This window comes from Poecilia formosa, unplaced genomic scaffold (assembly GCF_000485575.1).
Source record: "Poecilia formosa unplaced genomic scaffold, Poecilia_formosa-5.1.2 Scaffold344, whole genome shotgun sequence".
Classification (NCBI taxonomy): Eukaryota; Metazoa; Chordata; class Actinopteri; order Cyprinodontiformes; family Poeciliidae; genus Poecilia; species Poecilia formosa.
This window is the reverse complement of record NW_006800283.1, coordinates 466,465-481,676: the sequence shown is the minus strand read 5'-3', so window position 1 is coordinate 481,676 and position 15,212 is coordinate 466,465. Positions and strand designations below refer to the sequence as shown.

Genomic DNA, 15,212 nt, shown 5'->3' with positions numbered 1-15,212 from the left:
CAAGTCGTAAAAAAAAAAAAAAAAGTTCAATGTTCGAATTTTAGAAGTCATGTTCTTTGATCTTTCCAGTACAAGTCCTTTTAAGGAATTTCAGAATGTCCCTGCAACTGCAAGGATCACGGAGGGAGGCGTGGGGGCTGTGTTTCTGTGATCTGAAGGCATAAAGAGGCAAGAAGAAAGAGGGCATTTATAAAGGTCCGAAGTGTCCGCACGAGACTTTGAAATTGGATACCTGCTTGAAGAGTGCTGGGCAAAGACAAAAAAACTAAATGAGTGGTAATGGGTAGAATCATGATGGAAGTCATGAAGGGGGGGCAGTCTGCTCAAACCACAGTGTGAGGAGAAATAGAATGAAAACATAATTCGAGCAAGGCATGACTTTTGGAAGCAAGCAGACAGACTAGAAAAGTGGTGTGTTATTTCTTGCGTGAGATATTTCAACCCAATTTCTGAATGAGTGAGACCAGGGAGTTTTCGTTTTTTTATGGAGCAAGTACCATCATGTCAAGTCCAGTTAGTCCAGTCGTTTTAAAACTGATTGGCTACATGACTTGGATTTTTTCAGTTTGCTGTGTTAAGATTCCATCCATCCATCCATCATCCATCCGCCCATCTGTCCATCCAACCTTTGCCTCCCTATTTGACACTTTCCAATCACTGATGGGAGTGAAACAGCATGAACCCCTGTTCATGCTGTTTCTGAACAGAGAACAACAGATATTCCTGTTCAGAAACCTCATATAGTCTCTTGAGAAAGTTCCGTGCCCCAACCATGAGTTGATCTTCTTAGTTGATTTCATATGGAAAACCTCCGGTGGTCGACGTCCAGGACGCATTCCGATCAAATACCCAAACTACCTTAGCTGACTCTCTTTGAAGTCAAGTTTTTCTCTGATCTCATACCTGGACATCGCACAGAGGAAGCTCAGTTCAGCCGCTTGTATCCAAGATCAATCCGCCATAATCCATATCTCACAACATGGGCTGGTAAAAACTCACCTGTGTCTCTCAGTGCTGCATTTGAAGCCCTGATCCTTCAGTTGTCTTTCTACCAACACTCGGTAACAAGACAATAAGATACCTGAACGTCTCCATTTGACTCAAACATTCAACAGTGACTTGGAGGAGGCAGTCTACCATTGTCTTGTTAAGAACTATTGCCTCTGATCGTCACTCTTTAATTGGTGGAAGGTTCCAAGTTGAATTATCCACCAAAGCATCGATTGTTTTCCATTTCTCCAAGATTTTTCACAAACCATTTCCAGTCTAGGGAAAGGGTCTTCCCCAAGGTATTATAATTGAGGGGCCAGCTTGGAAAACCTCCTTTTGAGAAGCAGGTGTCCGGACCACCTGATTGGTTCCCTTCAATCTAGGGAAGCAGTAGCTCTATTTGAAGCTCCCAGAGAGCTTCTCACCCCTCATCTCTATGACTGAATATGGCCACCATTCAGAGGAAGATCGTTTTAGCTGCTTGTCATTCATTCTTTCAGTTATGATCCAAATTTCATATTCATAGGTGAGGGTTGGAACCAAAGCAGATTAGTAAATCAAGAGTTTTGCAACAGATCAGAGCAGTACCTGCATCTTCTGATCCACATTTTAGTCTGAAACCTTAGAAGAAGTGACTCTCATCTCACAATAAAAATTATATTCTACCTATAGCGGAAATTTCCAGAAAGGTTGGTAGAATCTGAAATTCCAGTCTGTGGTTTTATCACCAGCACCATCAACTGAAAATCCAACATGGCTACCTGCCGATGCATATAAAAATTAGCTTTAGATGAAAGAGAAAATACAGATTTGTTTGCACAATGCTAACAGCTTATAAATCAACAAACCCCAACAGGCTTCAAACCTGGAGCTGAAATATTGCTAAGTTGGGCTGGGCGTAATTCCCAGATATACATGTTGACAGTTTAAATCTCTCTCCACTGTGTTTCGCTCTCAAGGTCTTGATAAGGCAAACAGCAATGTGCAAGAACCACTAACGTTTTGGCTCGTCCAAGTCCCGGTGTTGGCTAGAACTACGGCGTAAACGGACTGTCTTCTATTATGTCAGGTCCGTTTCTCAGCATGATGTCAGTGCCAATGTCCAGGATGCTGACCTTCCCTCGTGATGTAAAACATGGCTGCCACAGGAAAACAAGCGAGAGAGGAGGAGGTGAAAACCTCAAACAGAAAACGCAGGACATGGACTCCCACCCTTTCCTCTCCTCACACTTTTCCCATTATTTGTCTCAGTTCTTCCCTCCCACCCTCTCTCCCTCTGGCTCTCTTGCATCTCGGCAGAGCTAAATGATGCAACTCTGCAGACCGAGTATGCAATAGTCACCAGTAGAGCCTGTAGATTGTCTCGCACTGACACTGGCGTCTTCACCCCTTAGCGAGGGAGTGGCGGAGGTTGTCAGGGCCAGAGGAGTGGGGGAGTAGCCTTACGAGAAGGGGCCTATTTTCCTCTTAAAAACTGTTTTACTGACCTTCTGCGCATTTTTAAAGAAGGTACAGCAACTTAAAACATTAAAATCATCCAGCAGAGAAGTTATAAAACACAAACCGAGTCAAATTAAGGGAGAAGAGGTTCTCGAAATTCAAACTAAACTCAAACAACGATCAGCAGGCACTCCAAATCATCATATATTTTGATAATGAAACAAGCTGAACTTGAAAAAAGGTCAAATTTAGCACACCTACACATTACATGTTAATGGAAAACTATTTGTTGCATAAGACAAGTTAGCACTAAAGAAACACGGACATGTTATCGGGTGTGTTGAAACTAGTCAAATTATTCTTTTTCTAGCACATGTCACCCCAGTTAACGTCACATTTTCTAACTACAACCGTCCTGAGAGACATTTAGAAACATTGTTGCAACAGGACTTTGGGTATTTCAGGTTGTCAAGTTATGCCATAAAAACGGCAGCAAAAGCATTGTGTACTGGCATCGTCTGATTGGTTTAAGGAGGCAGTTTTACCATTTAGCTTTTACTCAGAAGTTAAAAGCTTCTGAGATTTTCTTTGGACAAATAACAAAAGGACACCCACATCTCTAGATGTTGGTGTTCTGAGTGGGAAAATTGAATTCTTGACGACCAGAACCTTCAAAATGAAATATGGCCGCCTCTATCAAACGAAAAGAGGGACGTGGGCGAAAAACTGTTTCTTTGCACTTCTAAATGTTGTTTCTCACTAAAATATTCCAAACTGCAAAATTCATTTGATCAAACACGTCGCTGTGGCGTTTAAAAGTACACCAAGCTAACTATTAGCTTGTCTTGCTAATGGTGGTTAGCCTGGTCGTTGCTCAGAGCAAATCCCACCGGCTTCTGAACTTAGTACTAGTATACAGTTGAGTTTATTGACATTCCCACATTAAAGCTCCGACTTCAGAGGTAAATGGACGACCACACAGGCAGCCAATTTTTGTGCTTACCAAAGGAATAAAACAGTTTATTTTCCACTGCCACAAAAGGTAGTCAACATGCAACCATTGGAATCTCTGACTTCACCTAATGACAACACAGACTGGACCTCTTAGCCACATGAGGACATAAAAATATTTACACATATTTATTGAAAACTTCCATCGTGAGCATTTCAGTATTTTTAACCTGTTTAGATGCAAAAAGTTCATGAACTGAGCTAAGGAGCTCGGTGTTCCAGCATGTAACTCTTAAATGGCAGGACATCCAACACCACAACACCACAACAAAGAGAGTCGAGAAAACATCAGAACCAGAGTCAACAGCATGACGCTAGCCGCCTGGACCTTGGGGACACGCACATCATGGCCCCGTTCGTTCTGTTTTAGCTCAACTAGGCAGCAGCGCTGCGCACTGAAGTGGACTGTTTTCAGTAACGCTTCAAACTGGGCACAAAAAAAGACCCGAATGAGGAAGTAAAGAGATTTCTCACCAGAATATCAAAGCACAATGACGATAATAATCTTTATTGTCAATTAAGCTATCCAGAAAAAAACATCACATGTTGACTCATTGCTTTTCATGCATTTCTGTTCCTGTTCTTCTGCTCATTATCTGTTTTTTTTCCCCGTCTGCTGTGTATTTAACCAAATAAATCCAACACACCTCTATTCATTCTCTTGCCCTATTTACTCCGTGTAATTCAACAGACCCAAGGTCGGTGTGAGCGCTTTTAAGATGTGCAAGGAAATTAGCAGCATCAGTTTGGTCAACCATCACTCATGTGCTTGAGCTGACATGCGATAGTACAAAAAAAAAAAAAAAAACTAGAACTCCCTTCTAACAGGAAGAAACCTCCAGGAGAACCCGACTCGGGAAGGACCCCGTCTTCATCAACCAGCTGCGGCGGCGAGGACAGGAAAGAGACACAGACGAACACAAAAGCACGGAGCAGACTCAGGAAAGGCGACCATCTGCCTCGACTCACTGGAGGTGAGAGCGCAGGAAAGGGTCACAGAGAGACGCACAAGCACCAGGATGTGGATGCCAACTGTGAAAAGGGAAAAGTGATGTGGATGGAGAGAGCAGATCAAGGAGTGGTGGCCACTTTGTTATGCAACGTGACGCTGCAGACCCACACAGCGGCCCAAGCTAGAGGGGTTACTAAAAGCTATTACTAACTACATAAAAGGAAATTACAGATTGTAGGATCGCATGGACAAGAATACACATGTATACTGTTATGTTTGGTGATATAGTGTAAATATAATGTAAGGATATGATGTATAAAACAAAAAGTGTTGATCTAAGCACAGAACCCTGCTGAACTCCATTATTGTGCCTGGTTGCATTTTCACTGGCCATATAATCCGACATTTTGAAAATAAATCCACTTAACTGAAATGTGCCAATTTCGGAAAAACCTCTCACTTTATGATAAAACGTTTTGGCGTTGGGATCAGGTTAGATCTGTTAGATAACATAATGTAAGGATGTGATGTATAAAAACCAAAACTTTATTGATCCAAGCACAGAACCCTGCTGAACTCCATAACTAACTCCAGCTGGGTTCCCACTGACCATATAATCTGACACTTTGAAAATAAATTTGCTTAATGGAAACACGACAATATTGTTCGATAAAAAATGTTGCTGCTGCAATGACGTACCTTTTTTTTTTTTCGCCATATCAAAGTTGGTTTATTTTTGCTAATCTGCGATGGAATCACATGAGTCACATGATCAACAACCGGATGTTCCTACTGGCACAAACCACACAAAAAAAGAAGACATGAAGTAAATGGAAGATAATGTTGCATTTTTTAATGGCTTGTCACATGAACAAACTCCCTGATGTGTGTTTTTATTTAAATTCCTTATTTAATGGAAACGCCACAGTTGCGAAGACATTAGAGGAATATTGACAAAGATTTTCATACATATTTGTAATGGAAACACAGCTACTGCTGTCTGAAAAAATTGTATTTATTTGAATAAACTGATCTAACTCGTGTTATATTTATACTGTTTTGCATGTTTACAACAATCAGAAGTTAGACCGTGACATGACAGCTTGAGCCATTTTGTCTTGGCAACAATCAGTGTCTAAATCTGGATTGAAACTTCTCAGAAATAAAAGGTAACAGGCAGCATTAAAAGAAAAAAAAAGCCCTATATTGTATAGTTGCTGTCCTACTTATTCAGTAGTTCCTCAACCCCTAATAAATTATTTTGTGTCTTACAGAAGTTTCCCTACTTTTAAGTGACATACCTACTTTTTCCGCATTGCATCACAACAATGTTTTTTTTTTTTTTTTGGAAGAAATGTAGTTTGATAAACCAACACAACGTTGTGCATAACTGTAGTGGGAGGAAAATTTTTCAAAAATATGTTACTCTGGTACCAAAGTGACACTTTTGTTTCTCCAAAATGCCTCTCAGGTAAAACATGGCGGTGGCAGGATTATGCTGTGTTTTCCTAGAGACATGAAAACTAATAAGAGTTGATGGGAAGAAGGATGGAGAGAATCACACATATGATAGCATATGATATGATATGCTAAAATTCAATGTAATCATATCTTTTCTTCTTTGTTTTGTAAAGTACCTCGAGATGACATGTTGTAAATTGACGCCATGTAAACAAACTGAATCGAACTGACCACAGTGTAAATGAGAACACTTGAGGAATATGAAAAAAAATATATAAAAAATTATCTCTACAGGCGTGTGAAGCTCAGAGAGAGAAAACAGAAATGCAGAAAAACAGTTTTTCCAGATTTTTCTTTCTGAGATGGCTGAAAATATTGCATCATTTTCCTTCTATTTTCCTATTGTGCACTAATTTGTGTCGCTCCATCACCACAAAATCCCAATAAAGTAAATGAATGCTTACGGAAAAAGCGGTGAAAATGTGCAGGAGGCATTAATGCAGCTGCTTTTAGCGAAAGCTTAAAAAGCAAAGGTTAGAACCTGAATCCTGCTCAGTATCAAACGGTTGCATTTAAAGAGCGGAAAATGATCACAGACTGCAACAACTCTCACAAAAACACTTATGTAACCACAAACAACAGCAGACCTTTGTTTATTTCTGTTCTTAAAATGAATTTTCTCTTAAAAGGAAAATAAATCACATTATTGCTGGTTGGGTGGTTTTCTCTCTTTCTCAGCAACACATCTAAGAAAGACCATCAATGCTTTTTTTTGCCACCATTGGTCAGACAGATCAGAAGTCGCCTTCCATCTCCTGCAGCTTTTCTTACAATTAGTGGAGCAATAGTTATTTCCCAACCACTGATGCTTTTATTCACAGCCACTGCATGTTTTTTGGGGAAAGTAACAAAAATTAAGATATAAAGAAGAGAATGAGGGGAGACAAATATAAAAAAACACAATCTCTTTGTGCCGAAAATGGAAAAGTTAAGGAAATAAAAACTGAGGAAGCAAGTAAATCTTTCCATCGATCGATTGGAGCCAAACAAGGCCAGGAATAGCCTGAATGCCTGATGCGAACGCAGTTGTTGCAATATTTTCTTTCCTTTTCAATTCAGGTTTGCCTTTGTGTTTTTCTCTTTCCGTATTTCTCTCTCTTTTTTATTTCCTAGCATCCCTCTTTCATTCCTTCTGTCATCCAGACCCAGAACACATAAACACATGTGTCTCACATTCCTCTGCAGAGCAGATTCACCCAATTTATTTTCACTGTGTGCATGTGGTGTGTGTGTGTGTGTGTGTGTGTGTGTGTGTGTGTGTGTCTCCTCGTGAGTGTGTGTGTGTGCCAAGCAAGTAAATAATAACCAATCCCAGCTGCGTACTGTAGCCTGTCCATCTTGTTTTCAGTTAGGAAACGTAGACGAAGGTTAAAGAAAAAGACTCCATTAAATATGAGATGGATGGATGGATGGATGGATGGATGGATGGATGGATGGATGGATGGATGGATGGATGGATTTTTACAAAATAATTGTAAAAAAAAATCTAGGATTTGTAAAAAATAATTATTTTCTAGGATTTTTTTCTAAGTGATTATTTGTAATTCTCTCCAAATACAAAGTTGTTATTTTGAAAATACATCAGTAGTCTTAGTCTCTAGAGGTTACTTGATGCCACAATATTTTTTTTTACCTGCAAAAATCCTCTACTGGACATTCCTGCATTGCTTTTTCGTCTGTCTGCCATATTGGATTTAACAAATAATTTCTTGCACTTGCAACGGATGGCCAGTAGTTGGCAGTGTATTGTATGAGGCACTGGTTTCCATTTCCGTGGTCTGTGTGCATTTATAACATAAAAATCCACAAGAAAATGGCTTTTAGATATCTGTCCAGTGCAGTGACTGCTATGCATGAAAGCGTTAAAATTACACCTGAATGAGTTTGTTCACGCGACAAGTCATCAAAAACCCTCATCATCCTCAAACTACTTCCTGTCATCTTCTTATTCTTTGTGGTTTGCGGCAGTAGCAACATCCAGTTGTGGATCACGGCGTGGAAACGTGTTTTCATTGCAGTTTTGTAAGATAAGCCACCTTCAAAACAGCCATAAAACCCAAACCTCGTCCTAGTGCCAAATCTTTTTATGGACAAATGAGTTTTTTTTTTTTTTTATTGATGCGTTTCCATTAAGCAAATTTATTTTCAGAAGGTCAAATCACTCAATATTATGGCCGATGGAAACACAGGTACTGCAGCTTCAACCACATCGCTCAGTTTGGGTTTCCCGTCATGTAGGCCAGAACCAGACTGTTTCAAAAAAAACGTTGTGAAGGGAGATGATGTTTTTGATTTTTGATGGGTGAGGAGAAATCTGCCCTCTACTTCCATAACTCTCACCCACATGTAAAGCTTAGGATCTTTGGGTGGAAAGTAAGAGCGCTCACTCTGTTCCTTTTGGTGGGTTGCCAATATCCGTCCAGGCATTCTTTTGACAGTTAAAAAAGTGTTGTTGTTTTTTTTGTCAATAAAACAATCCATTTTCTGTTTTCAGCGATGGTAGTTGCTTGCTGTTGCTCCAGATGACAGACCGTCATCTACATGTGGGTGTATACCTCTTCCTTTCTGTGGGGGAATCACTTCCAAAGGTCTGAAAAGTGGATTTTCTTATCTGCTTTCAAAACGATGAAAAGACGGATTGTTATTTTATACTTTAGTGTTAAAAGAAGAAGGAGAAGAAGACCAACAGGCCAGGAATGGGTAGGGAGTGGAGAGGCAAATATGAAGGGGTGGGAGGGCGAGATGGAGGAAGGGGGGTGTCGAGTTGGGGTTTTTGGAATTCGGTCTGTGTTTGGTTTGGAAGCGAAGACCCCGTCTCTGGGCTCTCTGGAGGATAATGGAAAAGAGAGGGAGAAGAAAGAGAGGTTTATGGATGTGGATGTGTGTGTGTGTGTGTGTGTGTGTGTGTGTGTGTGTGTGTGTGTGTGTGTGTGTGTGTGTGTTCCCTCGCAGGTGGTCGGTACAAGCTGATGGAAGGGGTGCGGTGGGGTCTCTAAGTGTCTCGAAACGAGCGCATTCGCTCAACCGCGTCGACACGCCGGTGTTCAGGTGCTGCAGCAAACAGATGGGAGTTGTGGCCGTGTCAGAACGAGAGCGCGGAGACGCACAGAGGAGGTGAATAAGACATTCCTGAGACGGCGGAGGAGGAGAAGGACGGGGAGGAGGAGGAAAAGGGGGATGCAGGGAGTCAGTGGTTAGTTGGTGGTTTGAAACTAAGAGGAGAAAAATGACTGCTGGGTCCAGGGTTGGGCCCAAAATTGTTACCACAACCAGCCAGCGAGCCAGGGGGAAGCAGAGGAAAACACAGTCAAAAAAGAAAAAAAAAGTTATATAGGAGGAGAAGCAAAAAAGGGCCTCCTCCTCCTACAGGAGGGCCTGCAGACTCCGTCCTGTGCCGCAGGGGGAAAAGACGAGGGGGAGCGGTGCTTTTATAGCTGGGCTGAACCCACTGAACCCATCATGTACAAACAGCAGAGAAAGTATGGAAACAACAGAGGCCTGAAGGCTGCAGTCACCCAGGGAGCTTCCAACAGGGGGGCTTCAGGTTAGGGACCAGGACTGGACACTCCAGAGCCATGACAACAGAGTGTCATTGTAGCCACTTTTAAACAACTTACTTCAACTGATAAACTTCATTTTGGTTTGACTTTGTGTTTAAGTCTACCTTCTTCTGTCAGCGCGTTTCTTTGCCTTTTGTCTGATTTTTGGGACTATTTTTCTTCCTTCATATCGGTTTAGTGCTTGTCGTGTCTTGCCAAAGTACACACAACGAGTGTATTTTATCTGACAATGTATTTTAGAATAGAGCAAGACAAAGTGGTACAGAATTGCAAAAATGAAACAAAAAAAATGACACATAGTTAGAATGTTTTTTACGGACAAAAGTTTACAGCCCCATTTATCCTGACACCTCTAAATAAAACCCTGCACAACTAATTGCATTAGAAAGCAGAAGTCAAAACGGCACATACATGCATACATATAGCTCCGAAGCTTCAAAACTTTAGCTCAGAAGAGGGGCTTCGTCCTTGAAGGTGAATATCTCAACGGTTGTCGTGGGAAACTAAAGGATTTCTCAAACAAGCATGACAGAATCAAAGCAACACTCCAGGTATGTTTATGATGAGAGAATAACATTATAACATGATGTAAAGTTAAAAAAAGTTGATTTTACACATCATCATTTCAACAACACTGCTGCTTTTTAGTTTATCTGTTTTCTTCTCTATGTAGATTTTGGAAGAGGTTTACTTAGGAAAAAATATTGCAAAATTCCTCACAAATATTCCTAAAGTAGCACCAAAAAAATCTTTGATTTTGATTGCAAAAAGTCACAACAACCAATCATGAAATCCTGGAGGGACTGCTTAGAGAACAAACAGCCTCCTGAAAACCAAGCAGCAAACAAAACGAGGAGAAAGTTTAAAGCAGAAACAAATGCAAAAACCACTAAAAGAGACCTGGAAACTCTCAGGTGGAACAACATGTTGACAAACCAGCTATTACCATGCCGTCCACAAAGCTGGCTTTCATTGAAGGGTGGTCAGAAGAAAAATATAAGAAGTCCCATTTGTAGTTTGCTACAAGCCATGTTGGGGACACAGGGTGATCAGATTAGATAAAAAAATGTCACCCCAAACACATCAGCCCCACCTCGTTCGACCACTGCTGTGGGAATGCTTCTCTGCAGCAGTGACAGGGAAATTGGTGCGAGACGATGGATGGAGCTAAATACTGTAAATAGAGCTGAGAGAGGCCGGGAGGTTCGCTGTCCAGCGGGGCAACAACCCCTAAACATACAGCTCCGGTTATAACGGAGTGGTTTACATCAAAGACAATTCTTGCATTTGGTCTCATTGAAAATCTTTGACATACCTTGGAAACGTTGCTGTTCCAGAGTGCTTCCCTTCCGATCCGAGATTTTTGAGACTTTTGAAAAGAAAAATGGGCCAAAACTTTGGTTACTGGATGTACGATGATGGTAGAGAAATACCCCAGATAAGAGGTATTGCTGTAAAAAGTAGATTTCTAATGTGTAGCAAAAGTTTAAAGAACACATTCAATCATTGGTCTGTCAAATGAAATTTTTATCAAATATATTGAACTTTGTGGTTGCAACACGATGCAAAATGCAGAAAAAAAATATTGATTGGCCCAGGATTTTGTCACATCTATAAAATTTATGTTCTATCTTCTACAGCATTTCTTCCCTAAATCCTACACTCCTCCCTCTTTCTTCACTTGTTGACTGACTTCCAAGCACTTCTCTCTTCGTTCTGTCTTCTCCTCTATCTTGTTTTCTGCATGACCTGACTCTTTACGGACGCACAAAAACACACAGATCCCATATGTACCAAAAGAGGAGTGTTCCCCGTAGCTGGATAAGGGCGGTAAGACAGACAGATGGAGGAATGACAGGAAAGGAGATTGCTTGGCTCTGGTTCTTTAAGGAAAATCCACACAACTGTGTCTGGCCCAGCCTTTAGAGAGCTACATGATGCAAGGAGGCTGCAACCTGCACATTTCTGGCTTTACAAGAATCGCCCCCACACAGCCAGCTCTGACCACCTTGTTGCAAATTTTGGGGAATTCTGTGGTGCCGATTAACTCATAGGTCATTACCAACAAACGCCCTGCCTTTTGGGAATAAGTGCAAATAAAATCTACATGTGCTATCCTCGAGGAGGTGTTAAAATTTTCAGGAGTGATGATGTCAAAGATTGGGGAAGTCCGTGTTTGCCCATCCATACATACATTAGATGCTACCGTTGAAGAAACGCCTTAGGCAGATTGAGTTGGGATCTCAACAAAGGTGTTTACTTCCCAATTTACTTATAGTAAGCCTATTAATAACTTGGTAGCACAACTGTGTCCTTAAGGCTGCACATTATTGGTTGCTGTGCATTAGTGTCACAACAAAAAAATGCATTACTCAAAGTTATTGCTGCTAACAGGAAGTTCAATAAGCTTTTGAATCTACTTAAACTTTATGTTTCCAGAAAAAATATTTCTGTGAAAAATTGTCAATATGATTTCCCAAGGCGGATGTCTTCAGATAAACGACCCATCCCATGATGGTGAACCAACAGAGAGAAACTCCTTTCCCTGAGTTCAGGTACAGAACCTACTTTCTGAGCCGGACCTCCGCTCACCATCCACCAGCAATCTTGAGCTAACAAGCTGTACATTTTAAAATAGCGTGACAAAAAAGAAGCATGTATGTTAAAGCCGAACGACATCATCAGTGCAGCCATTTTTTTCAAGTCAAGACTCCGATTTGACTCAAGTCCAAGTCATATGACTCGAGTCCACACCTCTGATAATTAGGACCTGAAAAACTCTGAATCCTTCTTATTATGATCTTTTATATAAAACGCTAAAACTGAAATCTGTTATCGTTTCACAACTGCAATGCGGTTGCCATGGTGATTCCCACTTTTTCTGGGGAGCAGGGCAAATAAATACATCATTCCTTTCACTAGAAACACAAGCAGAAGCACTAAGAAAAAAATTGTTTTTGACAATTCAGACATTGTATAAAAATGATAACTTACAGAAAAGTCCCAGAAAGGTAGCTTTTTATCAACGCGGGTTTTTTATTTTTTTCCCAGATTAGGAAGACCGAGTATGACTGGTATCTGAATCTCAGAAAAGGCTATGTTTCAAATCTTTTCCAGTCATCTGAATGACAAAGTTTTCTTGGTTTTGTTTTATGTTTGAAGCGAAACAAAACATCTCTAATCCTATCCTGCTCTGAAACAACACCAGTAGGCCGAGAATACAAGCTTGTGGAACTCCTTTTTTATGGTGAGCAAGTATAAAATGTGAACAGTTGCAAATGTATCATTCCTAAAAGAATCTGCACATTTGACACTGTTCTCCATAAAAAAAATGTCTTTCTATATCACAAAACTGTACAAAATCAAATACGAAAACAACATAGAATGGCTTTTAACTTTTTTCTCAACCTTTATCTTTTTTTTTTTTACTTTTATGTCACCTTTTTTCTAAAAGAAAGAATGAATTTTCAAGGTGATTTTTTTATATATAGAAAAAATGAATTTCCAAGGTGAGTTTCACCTTTTACATGTGTAGTGTAACCTTTAAACTTGATTTACATGTGTACATATTTAAGGAGAACTGTCAAGTTGCCTATGCTTCATTATTGATCGAGTGTTTACCTTTTAGGAGCGCCTCCGTTGCTTCTGTAGTTTGTTAGGAGATGCTGTCGTTGTCTTCGAGAACAATAATAATAATGATAATAATAATAATTTTTTTTTTAAAAAAAAAGTCAAAATCAAGCCAGTTTGTGTGGCTCTCCTTGTAACATCTCCCAGTGAGCTACCAGTTGCAAATCGGTTCTCTTTAAGGATAAACAAAAAAATTGTTAGAATTAGTGTCTGCAGCGAATAAAGTGGTCAGTTTTCAGGTAGGTAACAAAAAACCTTGTCAAAGAAAAAGTTTCTGTCAAAATTATACTGCTAAAAAATTAGAAGAAGAAGAAGAAGAAACACTCTTCAAAGACAAACAAACACAAGAAAAACTGTCACTCGGGTTTGAGTGATGTAAATATGAAGTCGTCCACAGATAATAAGGCGGAGGTTTTCCTGGAGGTGCATCGCCCAGTTGCGACGCTGGTCAACTGAAGCACAGAGGAGCGGGGAGCGGAGAACAGGCTGTCCGAGAGGAGGAGGCTGACAGAGGGCGGAGAAGAGGAGGAGACGCGGCCTCTGCCAGCTGTTCTGACTCTGAGTGGGAGGCAATAATACATACCTTTAAGTTGCATAACGTCTTTCAATCCAAACGATTTGGAAGATTTTTAGAAAAAAAAAAGGTTTTATTAAACTCAAACACTTCGATGCTCTAGATGTCAAAGGAACAATTCACACGACAAAGAGGCAACCCAGACACACTCCGTTTCTAACACAAAGTCTGTAGTTCGGCATCCAAGTAATTGCTTCAGCGCGCGTTGCCACCCTCTAGTGGTCAAAGCACAACACTACACCAGAGAATTTTATAAAAACTAGTTTTTGGCCTGCCACAAAAAAATAACATAAAACCAAAAGTCTTTTCCTCTACTTTTGGTTTGACTCAAGGTAAACCATTTTTTGCATAGAGCAGACTATTATCCAGTTATATTGGAAAGGTTTCTGCTATGTATTTTTTGTTTATTATTATTATTATTATTATTATTATTATTATTATTATTATTATTATTAATAATAATAATAATAATAATAATAATAATAATAATTCCAAAAAACAGTGGCATTCATTTGGGGAGAAGGAGGGCTACCAAAAATTAATCCTCCTGTTGAAACTGTATAGGGATAAAAGTGACCCCACTCTGACAATAATTTTTTATTTTTGGCTGAAATTGAAATCTTTACTAGGTTCTAACTATAATCATCCAATTTAACAGAAATAAACACTTGAGAGCAATCCAGCCACTTTTCAGATTAATATAACCTGGTTGTTCACTCAAATCCACTCAATTCTTAGATCTTTGCAACATTTTGTGAAGATGTCACTGGTTGCTGAAGAATTTCTAATCTGCTAAAGGTTTCAATGAGCCCATATGCAGAAGTGGAATTAACACGATGAATAATGTGGATGTTTGTACACACGTAGGGAGATATACAAGGTGAACATTTCCCAAACACATAGCAAAGGAAACTCTTGACTGGTTTTAGAATAAGACAAATGACTCTTCTGGATCAGTACAGCTCAGTGGTTCCAACGTCCGCCTTATTTTGCAACCCACCGCCGTAACAGTTGCATGCATCACAACTTCTGCATAAATACTTGCGGATTGTGCTCACACACGCATACCTATTTATACATTCATGCTGAAACAAGGAAACGTTGTTGGACTTTAGCTGTTTGTTCAATTCAAGCTCAATTAAAAGGTTCCTCATGCAAACCTTGTTGTCTCCTAGTATTCTTTAAGACACTTCAAAATCATCATCATCACTTTAGTTGTTTTGAGAAGTAGACTGATTGAACTCTTTAAAACAAGAATGAATCTTCTCCCAATTCATGTTCCAAAGTTGTGCTTAAACTAGTGCTGTCAATCGATTGAAATATTTAATCAGATTAATCAGATTGTTCAGGGGACATCTGACAGATAAGGAAGATTTTTTTTTAATTTCGTATATTGGGTGCCCCTCCACTTTCTGATCCCCTGGGTAACTGCCATATCAGAAACCGCGCCACCGTACTCACATTTTCAAAAGAATGTTTTCTTATCTCAAACCAAACATGTCTGAGTATTCTCAATTTTCCAAGTTCCTATTTT

The 15,212-nt window shown here is 39.9% G+C and overlaps 1 protein-coding gene across 1 annotated transcript in view; it reads right to left on the bottom strand.

Moving 5' to 3' along the window:
* The window catches only part of LOC103153260 (zinc finger protein GLIS2-like), a 30,008-nt gene extending 16,421 nt beyond the window's left edge, over positions 1–13,587 (bottom strand). The window contains exon 1 of the mRNA XM_016661834.1: positions 13,096–13,587. The gene's annotated coding sequence lies outside the window, so the exon portion shown is untranslated. The remainder of the gene's footprint in view (positions 1–13,095) is intronic.
* Positions 13,588–15,212: the final 1,625 nt, after the last annotated feature.